Source organism: Orcinus orca, chromosome 16 (genome assembly GCF_937001465.1).
Source record: "Orcinus orca chromosome 16, mOrcOrc1.1, whole genome shotgun sequence".
Taxonomy (NCBI): Eukaryota; Metazoa; Chordata; class Mammalia; order Artiodactyla; family Delphinidae; genus Orcinus; species Orcinus orca.
In genome coordinates this window covers 62,343,979-62,357,261 of record NC_064574.1, presented here as the reverse complement: position 1 = coordinate 62,357,261, position 13,283 = coordinate 62,343,979, and the positions used below count along the sequence as shown (strand labels likewise).

The 13,283-nt window shown below is 39.8% G+C and overlaps 1 pseudogene; it reads left to right on the top strand.

The window, feature by feature from the left end:
• Positions 1-8,817: 8,817 nt before the first annotated feature.
• On the top strand, positions 8,818-11,789 carry LOC101289481 (transforming protein RhoA-like; annotated as a pseudogene).
• The last annotated feature ends 1,494 nt before the right edge of the window (positions 11,790-13,283 follow it).

Genomic DNA, 13,283 nt, shown 5'->3' with positions numbered 1-13,283 from the left:
ACCTCCTCCTCTGATCCGACCCTCACTGTCCAGTGAGGTGCCCAGCTCAAAACCATGGAGCTGGTTAAGGGTAGAGCCAAGATGAAAATCCAGAACTGACTTCCAAGTCCTGGTTCTTAACCACTCCACTGAATGACAATTTCCTTAACTCACAAGCAACAGAAGAAGATATGTTTTGTGTAAATTCATCTAGCAACTGGAATTTGGAGGAGAAGGAGGCAAAAAGCCTTCCTATCAGTGAGAGGAGTAGTTATCCTGTTTGCCCAACAGAATCATTGGGAGAAGTGTATTATACCCTTCAGATTCTGGCTATAAATGCCAGCTCTGTTTCTTACCAGCTCTGCATCCTGGGCAACCTCTCTGTAACCCAGTTTTCTCATGTATAAACTAGAGATGATAATACTTATTATTTAGAGTTACTATGAAGATTAAATGAGTGCATTCATGTGAAATGTTTACATCTGTATACAATAAGCATTTACTGTTCGGTAATAATGATGGCAGTAATGGGCAGCCAGGTTTGGGAACCACTGAGTTTAGAGCCTAAAGAAATAATGTAAACTAGCACTTCCCAAATTGTATAGCTGTCCTCTGATGTGGGAGATAAGAATTTTCTTATCATATGGATTTATCAATGGACTATTTATGAAACAATGAGATGTTTTTATTCTTAGGAAATACAAAGTGAAGTATTTACGTATGTATGCAACTTATTCTCAAATGTTTCAGCAATAATTATATATAGATACAGATAGATATAATTATATATGTTATTACTGCTGAACCATTTGACAGTATACATAGATAGTATATATATCGAGGATATATGTGTATATATATATGTACATATATATAAATAATCCTCCCTCTCATAGATAGATAGAGATATAGGTTTAGAGATAGGTATAGATATAGATATGAGAGAGAAAGAGGGAAAGAAAGAGAGAAAGGGAGGAGAGAACGTAAGAAAATGTTAACAATTAATATATCCAGGTAACAAATATTGGGAAGTTCATTGTGCTATTCTTGAGATTTTTTCCATAAATTGAATTATTTTGCAAAATAAAAAGAAAAGAATATCTATTCTTTAAAAATCACATTGGCTCATTCAAGGCTCTGAGAAGTTCTGTGATAAATAAATTTGTGTCCCCCCAATGCTCCCTGAATGTGTTTAACCTGAAAAGCTGTTTCTTCCTTGTTACTTGTAATTCCAGACAACACTTTGGGCATAGTCTCGGATGATACATGTGGGAATGAAAGAGAGAAAGGCTATAAAAGACGCGACAGAAGTACAAACCACAGGACTAGGCACACTGAGTCATGAATTTGGGTTTTGGTTTCTGGGGGGGGCGGTGATCGAGCTGTAGATAATTCAGCTCCTCTGCTGGTTGAGTAGGGGCAGGTGGAGAAGGCATTAAGTTTTACTTTAGATGCCCTTAGGACATGCAAGTAGAGGCTCTGAGCAGACAGCTGTAAACCTGGTGTGGAAATGGAGAGAGAAGTCAGCTTTCATTCTGAGAATTTGATAGAGTAAACAGTAGAAGTCAAGTGAATGGCTGAGACCACTGAAAGATAGAGGGATAGTGGATATTCGTCATTTTTTCCTACTCAGCATCCATTCCCCCTGCTTCAACGGCATCTTAGTTTTCTTTTGCTGAGCTACCTACTCCTCACTGAGAACATTCTTGATGAGACTGTCAGTCAAAATGCCTTCCCTCTCTGGCCAAGGAGTGGGCATGTGAACCAACCTGGCCAATTAGATTCTTTCTTCTGGAAATTTGAATACTGACCAAAGTGACATCACAACCAAAAATGTTTGGATCCAATTCATTCCAACATGATTGCCCTGGAAAGACTGTACATACACGTTACTTATGTATCATCTTGCCAAAAATGTTTAACCTGGATCCAATTATGAGGGAACAATGAGACAAATATCAAATAGGACATTCTATTAGACATCTGACGTCTCTCCTAAAAAGCCAATATCATTAAAAAAAAAAAGAAAAAGGTGGAGGAATCATTCTGGACTGAAAGATATTAAAAAGATATAACAATTATGGGCTTCCCTGGTGGTGCAGTGGTTGAGAGTCCGCCTGCTGACGCAGGGGACACGGGTTCGTGCTCCGGTCTGGGAAGATCCCACACGGCGCGGAGCGGCTGGGCCCGTGAGCCATGGCCGCTGAGCCTGCGCGTCTGGAGCCTGTGCTCCGCAACGGGAGAGGCCACAACAGTGAGAGGCCCGCGTACCGCAAAAAAAAAAAAAAAAAAAAAAAAAAAAAAAAGATACAACAACTAAATATAGCACATAGTCTTGATTGAATCCTGAACTGAGAAACAAAACAAAAGCCAACTATATACATTTTTTAAAAAAACAGAATATCTAAACAAAGACTTTAAGTCAACTATTCTATTTATTTATTTTATTTTTGGCTGTGTTGGGTCTTTGTTGCTCCGCGCGGGCTTTCTCTAGTTGCAGCGAGCAGGGGCTACTCTTCGCTGCGGTGCACGGGCTTCTCATTGTGGTAGCTTCTCTTGTTGTGGAGCACCGGCTCTGGGTGCGTGGGCTTCAGTAGTTGTGGCACGTATGCTCAGTAGTTGTGGCTTGCAGGCTCTAGAATGCAGGCTCAGTAATTGTGGCACACGGGCTTAGCTGCTCTGCAGCATGTGGGATCTTCCCGGACCAGGGCTCGAACCCATGTGCCCTGCATTGGCAGGCGGATTCCTAACCACTGTGCCACCAGGGAAGTCCCAAGTCAACTATTTTAGATATACTCAAAGGGACTTCAAAAACTGGGAGAGATCATTGCTGGTAGACCTGACACGCAATAAATGCTGCAAGGAGTTCTTCAGGCTGAAATAAAAGGACACTAGACAGTAATTCAAATCTACATGGAAAAATAAATAACACTGGTAAAGGTAACTACATAGATAAATATGAAAGTCAGTATTAATGTATTTTGGGCTTGTTACTCTTCATTTTTGCTATGTGATTTAAAAGACAATAACATAAAACAATAATTACAAATCTATATTCATGGGCACACGGTGAAAAAGATGTAATTTGTGCCAATAACAACACAGAGGGAAGAATGGAGCTATGTAGCAGTAAAAATTTTGTATAATATTAAAGCTAAGTTGGTATTAATTCTAACTAGATTGTTATAAATTAAGCATTAATTATAATTCCCAGGGAACCACTAAGAAAATAACTGAAAAATATGTAGTAAAAGAGAAGTAATACCAATCCCCTTAAACCTTTAAAAACATAGGAGAGGGTAATACTTCCTAATTCCTTCTATGAAGCCAGTGTTACCCTGATACCACAGCCAGACAAAGACGTCACAAGAAAACTACAGCTCAATGTCTCTTATGGATATAGAGGCAAAAGTCCTCACCAAAATACTAGCGACTCCAACAGCATATACATGGATTCTACATAATGATCAAATGAGATTTATCCCAGGAATGCAAAGGTGATTCAACATTTTAAAAAATCAATCAATGTCATACACCAAATTAATAAAACAAAAGGGGGAATGGAAACCACATGAACATCTTAATTGATGGAGAAAAAAAGCATTTGATAAACTCTAACACCCTTTTATGCTAAAAGTACTCCAACAACTGGGACTTTTTCAACATGATAAGGGGCATATATAAGAAACCCACATCACATACAATGATGAAAGACTTAAAGCTTTCCCCCTAAGGTCAGGAACAAGACAAGGATGTCACTTTTGCTACCTTTATTCAACATTGTATCAATATTTGAATGTTTTTAAATATAGGTTTCATTATTATTCAGGCATGGTGAGGCCAACAGATTAGGAGATGACGGCCTTTGAAAGATAGTTTATTATACCTTCAGATCCCAAGGAAAGGGAGCATGCCACATTGTGGCAGGGGTCACAAAGGGAAACACAAGAACTGGTCAGGTGGTAGAGGCATAAGGAGGAAATGTGGACAAGAGCCTTCATTGGAGATTCAAAGGGAAGGAATGGGAAAGGTAGAGTAGGCAGTTTAGGATTGGCTAGTTTGAATAATTTCAGTGGGCTCTGGGGTATAGAGGCTGTCACTAGTTGTCTCATTCCTGGCCCTAATAATTACAAAGCATTGCTGAAAGAAATTAAACAAGACCTAAATAAATAGAAAGACATTGTGTTTCTATGGATTGGAAGACTTAATATTGTTAAGATGGCAATATTGCACAAAAACAATCCATAGATTTAATGCCATCCCCGTAAAAATCCCAATGTCCTTTTTTGTAGGCATGGAAAAGCCATACCTAAAACTTATATGGTATTGCAAGGGCAAGGGACCATGAAAAGCCAGAATGATCTGGGAAAAGAACAAAGTTGGAAGATGCATGCTTCATGATTTTAAAACTTACTGGAAATTCCCTGGTGGTCCAGTGGTTAGGACTCAGCACTTTCACTGCCAGGGCTCGGGTTCAATCCCTGGTCGGGGAACTAAGATCTTGCAAGCTGCGTGACATGGCCAAATTTAAAAAAAAAATTTTTTTTTAATTACTAAAAGCTACGATAACCACAGATTGTGGTACTGGCATAAGGATAGACATATAGATCAATGAAATTGATTGAATCAATGAAATTGAAATTAAATATGAGTTGAGAGTCTGGAAATAAACTCATACATCTATGGTCAGTTGATTAGGGAAACATTTCTTCAACAGCTGGTCCTGGAACAAGCGGATATTCACATGCAAAAGAAGGAAGTTGGACCTTGAAGTTACATCATACACAAAAATTAACTCAAAGTGGACCAACAGTTGGTGGGAATGTAAAGTTAGTGCAGCCACTATGGAAAACTAAAAGTAGAGTTGCCATATGATCCAGTGATTCCCACTCCTGGGCATATATCTGGAGAAAACCATAATTTGAAAAGAAAATGCACCCCAGTGTTCACTATTTGCAATAGCCAAGATATGGAAACAACCTAAATGTCCACTGACAGATGAATGGATAAAGAAAATGTGGTACATATGTACAATGGACTACTACTCAGTCATAAAAAGAATGAAATGATGCCGTTTGCAGCAACATGAATGGACCTAGAGATTATCATGCTAAGGGAAGTAAGTCAGAAAAGAAAGACAAATACCATATGATATCATTTATATGTGGAATCTAAAATATGATACAAATGCACTTATTTATAAAACAGAAAGAGGGAATTCCCTGGTGGTCCAGTGGTTGAGACTCAGCATTTCCACTGCTATGGCCAGGGTTTGATCCCTGGTCAGGGAACTAAGATCCCACAAGCCGTGTGGCACAGCCAAAAACAAAAGAAAAAACAGAATCAGACACATAGACATAGAAAACAAATTTATGTTTACCAAAAGGGAAAGGGAGTGGGGGAGGGATAAATTAGGAGTTTGGGATTAGCAGATACAAACTACTGTATATAAAATAGATAAACAAGGTCCTACTGTAAAGCACAGGGAACTACATATTCTGTAATAAACCATAATGGAAAATAATATGAAAAAGAATATATATGTACATATATGTGTGTGTGTGTGTATGTGAAAAAAGTGTATCAACAAACCAAATATAAGAGTGAAAACTATAAAATACTTACAAGAAAACCTAGAGGCAAATCTTAATGATCTTGGATTTGACAATGGTTTCTTAAATATGACACCAAAGGCAGAAGCAGCAACAACAACAAAAATAGGTGAATTAGACTTCATGAAAAGTAAAAACATTTGTACATCAAAGGATCCTATCAAAAGAGTGAAAAGACAACCCACAGAATGGAAGAAAATATTTGCAAATCCCATATTTGACAAGGCTCTAGTATCTAGAATATGTAAAAAAAAAACTTTTACAACTCAACAACAAAAAAGCAAAGAACTCAATTCAAAAATGAGCCAAGGTAGAGACACAGATGTAGAGAACAAACGTACGGACACCAAGCGGGGAAAGCGGCCGGTGGTGGGGTGGTGGTGGTGTGATGAATTGGGAGATTGGGATTGACATATACACACTAATATGCATAAAATGGATAACTAATAAGAACCTGCTGTATAAAAAAATAAATAAAATAAAATTCAAAAAACAAAAATGAGCCAAGTGTTTAAATAGACATTTCTCCAAAGAAGATATTCAAATGGCCAACGAGCACATGAAAAGAGGCTTACCATCATTAATCACCAGGAAAATGCAAATAAAAATTGTAATGAAATGTCTCCTCATAGACACTGGGATGACTATAATAAAAAACGAATGGAAAATAACATCCTCTTTGACAAGGATGTGAAATTGGAACACATATACATTGTTGATGGAAATGTATAATGCAGTCTCTATGGAAAACAGTTTGACAGGGAATCCCCTGAAGTCCAGTGATTAGGACCCTGCGTTCTCACTACCCAGGGCCTGGGTTCAATCCCTGGTCAGGGAACTAGAATTCCACAAGCAGCGCAGCACAGTCAATCAATCAATCAGTCAATCAATAAAACTGTTTAACAGTTCCTCAAAAAGGGAACCAGAGAATTACTATATGGCCCAACAATCCCATGACTCCATATTTGCCTGAGAATTGAAAACAGGTGTTTTAACATTAACTTGTACACAAATGCTCACAGTAGCATTATTCATAATAGTCCAAAAGTGGAAATGACCCAAATGTTTACCAACTGATGACTGGGTAAATCATATTTTGTCTATCCATATAACAGAATATTATTCAGCCATAAAAAGGAATTAAATACTGATACATGCTACAACTTGGATGAACCTTGAAACCAAGCTTTTTGAAAGAACCCAGGTATAAAAGGCCACATATTGTATGAATCCATTTACATACACGAAATGTCCAGAATAAGTAAATCCATGGAGATAGAAAGTAGATTAGTGGTTGTCAGGGCCTGAGGTTCTGGGAGAAGGGGGGAATGGGGAGTGACAGCTTAATGGGTACAATGAAAATTCTCTGGAGTGGATAGTGGTGATGATTGTACAACACTGTGATTGTGCTAAAAGCCACTGATTTGTACACTTTGAAATCGTGATTTTTTAAGTTATGTGAATTTTATCTCAATAAATTAAAAAATGATTAGAAAGTGTGATCCAATTCAGACTAATGGAATATAAGGAGAGCTTTGCTAAGTGTTTCTGGGAAAGTTCTTCCCAGTTTGCTGGGAGACATTCTGGAAGTTGTTCTCTTTTCTCCTCTGACCATTGTAATGCTTGAATGTGATACCCAGAACAGCTTGGGTCATCTCAACAACACTTAAAAAATGATGCCCATCTATGGAGGAGGGGATGTGAAGGTTACTTGCATGCTATTTTGCACTGTGCTCTGACTAAATGCTTCCCACTGGATAGGTAGTTGGGGGCTGAATTTCAGCCTCTGTTCTTCTTGGTATGTGGTTGAGTCTTCCCATGGAAAGAGATAATTTTTTCTAAAAGTTGTTCTTCCATAGGGCCCTTTTCTCTAATTTGCTTAAGGCCTCCATGTATACTAGTGGCAGCCCTGGGGCAATCATGGGAATATAAGGAAAAGGAGCCAGGGCCACAGGCATAGTAGCTTTTAAAACTGCCAAGTGTCTGGATATTCAGTTATGTTTAACATTAAATTTTCTTACCAATAAGACAGCTTGATTTGCATTAAAAAATAGTCTCATCTGTACCCCAATGTTCATTGCAGCAGTATTTACAATAGCCAAGACATGGAAGCAACCTGAATATCCATCGACAGATGAATGGATAAAGAAGATATGGGATATATACACAATGGAATATTACTCAGCCATAAAAAGAATGAAATAATGCCATTTGCAGCAACATGGATGGACCTAGAGATTATCACACTAAGTGAAGTAAGCCAGACAGAAGACAAATATCATATGATATCGCTTATATGTGGAATCCAAAAAAAAAAAGATACAAATGAACTTATATACAAAACAGACCCACAGACATAGAAAACAAATTTATGGTTAAAGGGGAAAGTGGGGGAGGAATAAATCAGGAGTTTGGGATTAACATATATACATTACTATATTTAAATCGATAACCAACAAGGACCTACTGTATAGCACAAGGAACTATATGCAACATTTTGTAATAACCTATAAGCAAAAAGAATCTGAAAAAGAATAGATATATTGTATATGTATAACAGAATCACTGTGCTGTATACTTGAAACTAACACAACATTGTAAATCAACTATACTTCAATTTTAAAAAGTCTCATCAATCAGGAGGGTTTTTTGTTTTGTTTTAGTGGAGGGGGTAAGGAGGGAGTAAAAATAAATCAGACAGATAGCTGCTGATTTGACATGTTCCTCTAGCATACTCTAAAAAAACCTGCCCAAATATGCCCAAGATCCATCTGTCCCCTGAGGACTGAGGGAGATCTTTAATCTAGACAAATCCTCCAGGGGCATAATATTTGGACATTTTAAACTGTCCCATAAACTGTCATGTATTTTCTATTTGATTAATCATTGACCAACAAGACAATTGGCTTTATTACATATTATTTTTATTCAAGAAGGAAAATTTATAAATGTTATGTACAAATGTTCTTAAATGTTCTATAGAATTTGTTTGAATCTTAAACAAATTTAACTTGACATTTAGACTGAGAAGCAATAAAAAAATTTATTGATCACAAACACACAAAAAAAATTCAGGAAGAGGCCAAATGAAGTGCTGGAACAATTCAGTAAGGATAAGCATCAGGATAACCAAAATCCTAATGGTGAATTTAAACAGGACTCTTGGTTGCAAGTGACGAAAATTAAAATCAGCTTAAACCAAAATTTATCGACTCATGTACCTAAAATGGCAAGTGGTAAATTTCGCTTTAATCATGGTCCAGGAGCTCCACAGTCTCTATCACTTGGTACTGCTTTTCTCTTTGTTCCCGTTGAAAATTAATAAAGGAAACCTCACTAAAGTTAGAGCCAGGACCGGCCAGCAGAGGAAAGTCTCATACATTAACACTCATCATCATTTGCAGGCACTGACCTTCATTTGCATGCACTGACCTTCACTTCCACGCCACACAGGGAAAAGGGAAAATTGCACTCCCAAATAGGAAGCGCAACTACCTTACTAGCCCAAAGGAAGAATTTCTCCTCCCTCAGCAACTGCCCAGCCAATGGGAAACATTGCAGCTCAGCCAATGAGAAGCCATCGCCACCTACTTTCCTCCAATGAACTTTCATTTAGAACAGCACCGCCCAACTCCCCACCCCTCCTTTTTCCTATAAAAGCAGTCTCCCTTTGTTTTCCGGACGTGCCTGTGGTTTGCCATAGATTGCACGTCTTGAGTTGCAGTTCTTTGCTTTTCCCAAATAAACACATTTTGCTGGTAAAACTGGCTGATTTTAGGTTAACAGTGTCATTCTCAGTCAGGTTCTTCTCACTCAGAGTCAAAGATGACACCCAGCACTTCCAACTATATCCTGCCTGGCAACCCCCAGAGAAAGAGTGCATCCCTTGTCCAGTAGCTGCAGGGGTGTCTTGGGTTTGAGGCTCATTGGCCTTGCTTGGGTCATGTGTCCATTCCCGAACCAATCACTGAAGCTGATGGGAGTGTGTGGAATGTCCTAAATGGTGAGAACTGGGTCTATGTCCACTCTTGCAGCCCCACTGAAAGGGGCGGGTGGGGGAGTAACTGTCCCCAAGTGGTACTCTAGGGTGCTGTCTATTCTGGAAGAATGGACAAGAGAACCTGAGTAGAAACAAGACATTTAAAGCACATGACAGAAAAAGTCCTCCACCGTCAGCCCCTTCACATTCACTTTGTGTCTCTCCTCTCTGCCCCTGTTACTTGGACCTGCTTTCACTTCCTCAAATGTGCTCATTGCTCCACCTCAGGGCCTTTCTAAATGCTGTTCCATGTTCCTGGAATGCTCTTCCACCACTGTGCCTAGTTAACACCTACTTATCTTTCAGCTTTCAGGTCAAACGTCACACTTCCTCAGGGAAGCTGTGGCAGTTATTATCCAAATATGGCCACAGTTATATCTCCCATGGTACACTCCTCTTACAAGGTGTTTTGACACTCTGCCCATTGAGAAGTGTGGTCTGTGTTCCTTTCCCTTGAATCCAGGTGAGCTTGAGACAAACATCAAAGTGACACTATGTGACTTTCAAATCTAGGTCATAAAATGTGAAAAGCTTCTGCCTGATTCTCTTAGGATGTTCACTCTTAGAACCCAGCCACCATGCCATAAGGAAGCCCAAGTATCCCACAAAAGGGCCCCGATGGAGAGGAGCTAGGATCCCTAACCCAGATCCCTGACTGAATTCCCAGCTGTCAACCAGCACCAACTTACAGGCCAGGTGAGTGAGCCATCTTTGAGAGAAGCCTCCAGAACCTTGATAACATCAAGTGACAGAAGCCGGACACAGAAGGCCACGTTTTGTATGCCTCCACTTATATGAAATGGCCAGATTATGAATATCTACAGAGACAGTAATAAAAGAAATTTTCACATATTGAGATATAGGGAAGTCATTCTGGCTTATACATGAGTTAACTTGAATTTTATGCTAACTAAAATAGCCTGTTTGTGGCCCAGCAAACATACATTGTACATCTGCTTTAATTATCAGAGAAAAGGACACATTGACCAAAAGAAAAAATGTCCATGTTAAAAATAAAGATTAAATGCTTCTCTTCCTGGATGCCAATGCTGGTCCTCCTTTGATGATAAGACTCCCTTCCCAGGTGCCAAGGTCATGCTGACTTGCGGTATACATGCTGACCTGTGTGTTTTCTTTTTTTCCCTTGAAATGTATCCCTGACTTATTTAATGTTCTTTGTTCTGACAAGATATAAAACTGTGCTGGAAACCATGCTTCTCTGGAGCAGTTTCTCAAATTAACGTAAATTAATTTACTCTCCAATCCCAGTCAAGGTGCCCCAGATGACACCAAGTGGAGCCCAGACTTGCTGTCCAGGTTGAATTCTGCCCAAATTGCAGATTTGTGGGCAACATACATGACTGTTGTTGGTTTAAGTCACTAGGTTTTAGGATAGTTTGTTACAGAGCTTCTGAGCCAGAACCTTTCCCTAACCACCTCTCCATTCCAGGGCAGGTCTCCTGTTGTCTCTGTATTTTTTTTTTTTTTTGTAGTACCTATTCAGTTTGTAATTAAATATTTGATTAATTGCTGTCTTCCCCATTGGCCAGTGTGCTCTGTCACTGTGTGTAGCAAGGACCAGTTCCCAAAGGTATGTGTACACATGGTGTTTGAAAACTACGTGGCAGATATCGAGGTGGACGGAAAACAGGCAGAATTGGCTTTGTGGAACACAGGTGGGCAGGAAGAGATCACCTGAGGCCCATCGCCTATCTGGATGCTGATGTTATACTGATGTGTTTCTCCACTGAGAGCCCTGATAAAGGGACATTTATCAGGAAACATCAGACATTCATCAGAAAACATCCCAGAAAAATGGACTCCAGTAGTCATTTCTGTCCCATTATCCTGCTTGGGAGAAGAAGGATCTTTGGAAGCATGAGAGCAGAAGGTGGGAGCTAACCAAGATAAGGCAGGAGCCAGGAAAACTAGAGGAAGACAGAAATATGGCAAACAGAATTGGAGCTTTGGGGTAGATGGGGTGTGCATCAAAGCCCAAAGATGGAGTGAGAGAGGTTTTTGAAATGGGCATGAGAGCAGCTCTGCAAGCCAGATATAGGAAGGAAAAATCTGAGTGCTTCATCTTGGGAAACGGTGCTGCAAAGCACAGCCCTCATGCGGTAAATTTCGAACAGCTATTTATTAATCTTAGTGGCTGATTAGTGGCCTTTTTCATTTATCTATAATTTATCTAAGATTACATATCAGAAGTCATCTTGCTATCAGTGTTTAGAAGTCAACCATGATTATCGATGATGCCCAAACCATCTGGCCTGCCAGGGTTCCTCTGACATAGCTCTAACAGCCCTCTGCTCTCCCATCTGACACACCAGGCACTAATTCAAGTTATAACTGTGGTGATCCAAGTACAATGGTGCTTCAAGGACAAAGGACAACCCTGCCTGAAAAAGTGTCAGCGTTACACCCCCTACCGGACTCTTACTCGCCCTCTCCACCATGTTGTGATGGTTATGAAATTCCTGAGCCCACCTGGGTGATGCCCATCTGGGCAGCGGGACCTGTCCCAAATAAGGAAAGGCATCTGCCCTGTCCCACTCCCACCCTATAGAAGGAAAGTATATGTCCCTCGACCAATCAGTAAACGAAATTTTCACCTCGGACCATTCCTTTGTTTTCTGGCCATAAAAACTGATCAATAGCACATGTTCGGGCTTGAGTCTCCCAGACTACTAGGAAGTCAGCCTGCTGTTCTGGCAGTGACCCTTCCCCATAATAAATTCTATCTTCTTTACATTCTGCCTTATGTCTGGAAATTCTTTTCCAACCCGCGTTCAGACCATGACAATAACTATACAGTGGTTATAACTGCTTTATAACTAACATGTCCTGCCTATTATTTGTCAGCTGCAAGGTATTCTGGTGAGTCACCGCTGCGGAGCTTTACTCCTTAACAGATTTCACTGGCCTAGCTCTGGGGTAGGCATCCCGTTTTTGACGTGCTCAGCCAGAAAGGCCCAAGTCCATGCAGCTGTGGCAAAGTTACAGTTCCATGGTTTCATGTTAGTTACCTTATACTTACTGTGTAATTAGTGTCACGGAATGTACATTACCCCAAATAAATGTATCTACCCCAGACTAGATGTAGTATTTTTTTTTCTTTTTGTATAACTGGATTTCCTAGTACTGATATTTGTCATCCCTGCTTAAAGTGTCTTTTTTTTTTTTTTAAAGAAAGTGTATTTGAAAATAAAGTCAGATGAAAAATTCATTTAAAAAATTCCCGTTCTGTCAGTTTCTCTAGTCAAAGATGGCCGTCTCACCCTCTGGAATGTGTCTCATTTCGCCCCACACGTCCCAGTACCCCTGGCCCTGGGCTGGGCTAAGTAAATTGGAATTCGGTTTCATGCCTGAGGCACTTAAACATTTCAGAAGGTGCTATAACCTGCCTCACCTGGGTGGCGGGGTCGGGCTCTGGTTCACAATGCCTCTTTTCCTCACCCTTTCACGTTTCCTCCTGGTCAGTTCTCTTGGGGGGCATTCAGTGTCTATCGTCTCTCCAGCTGACTAAACTGTTTTTCTGTATCTGTTAATTTTTTTCAACTACTAATCAAATAAAGGCAGTTTTCTAAAAAACTGTGTTGAGCGCTTATCATGCATTAGCTAATTTGTAGCCAACATCCCAGGAAGTGGGT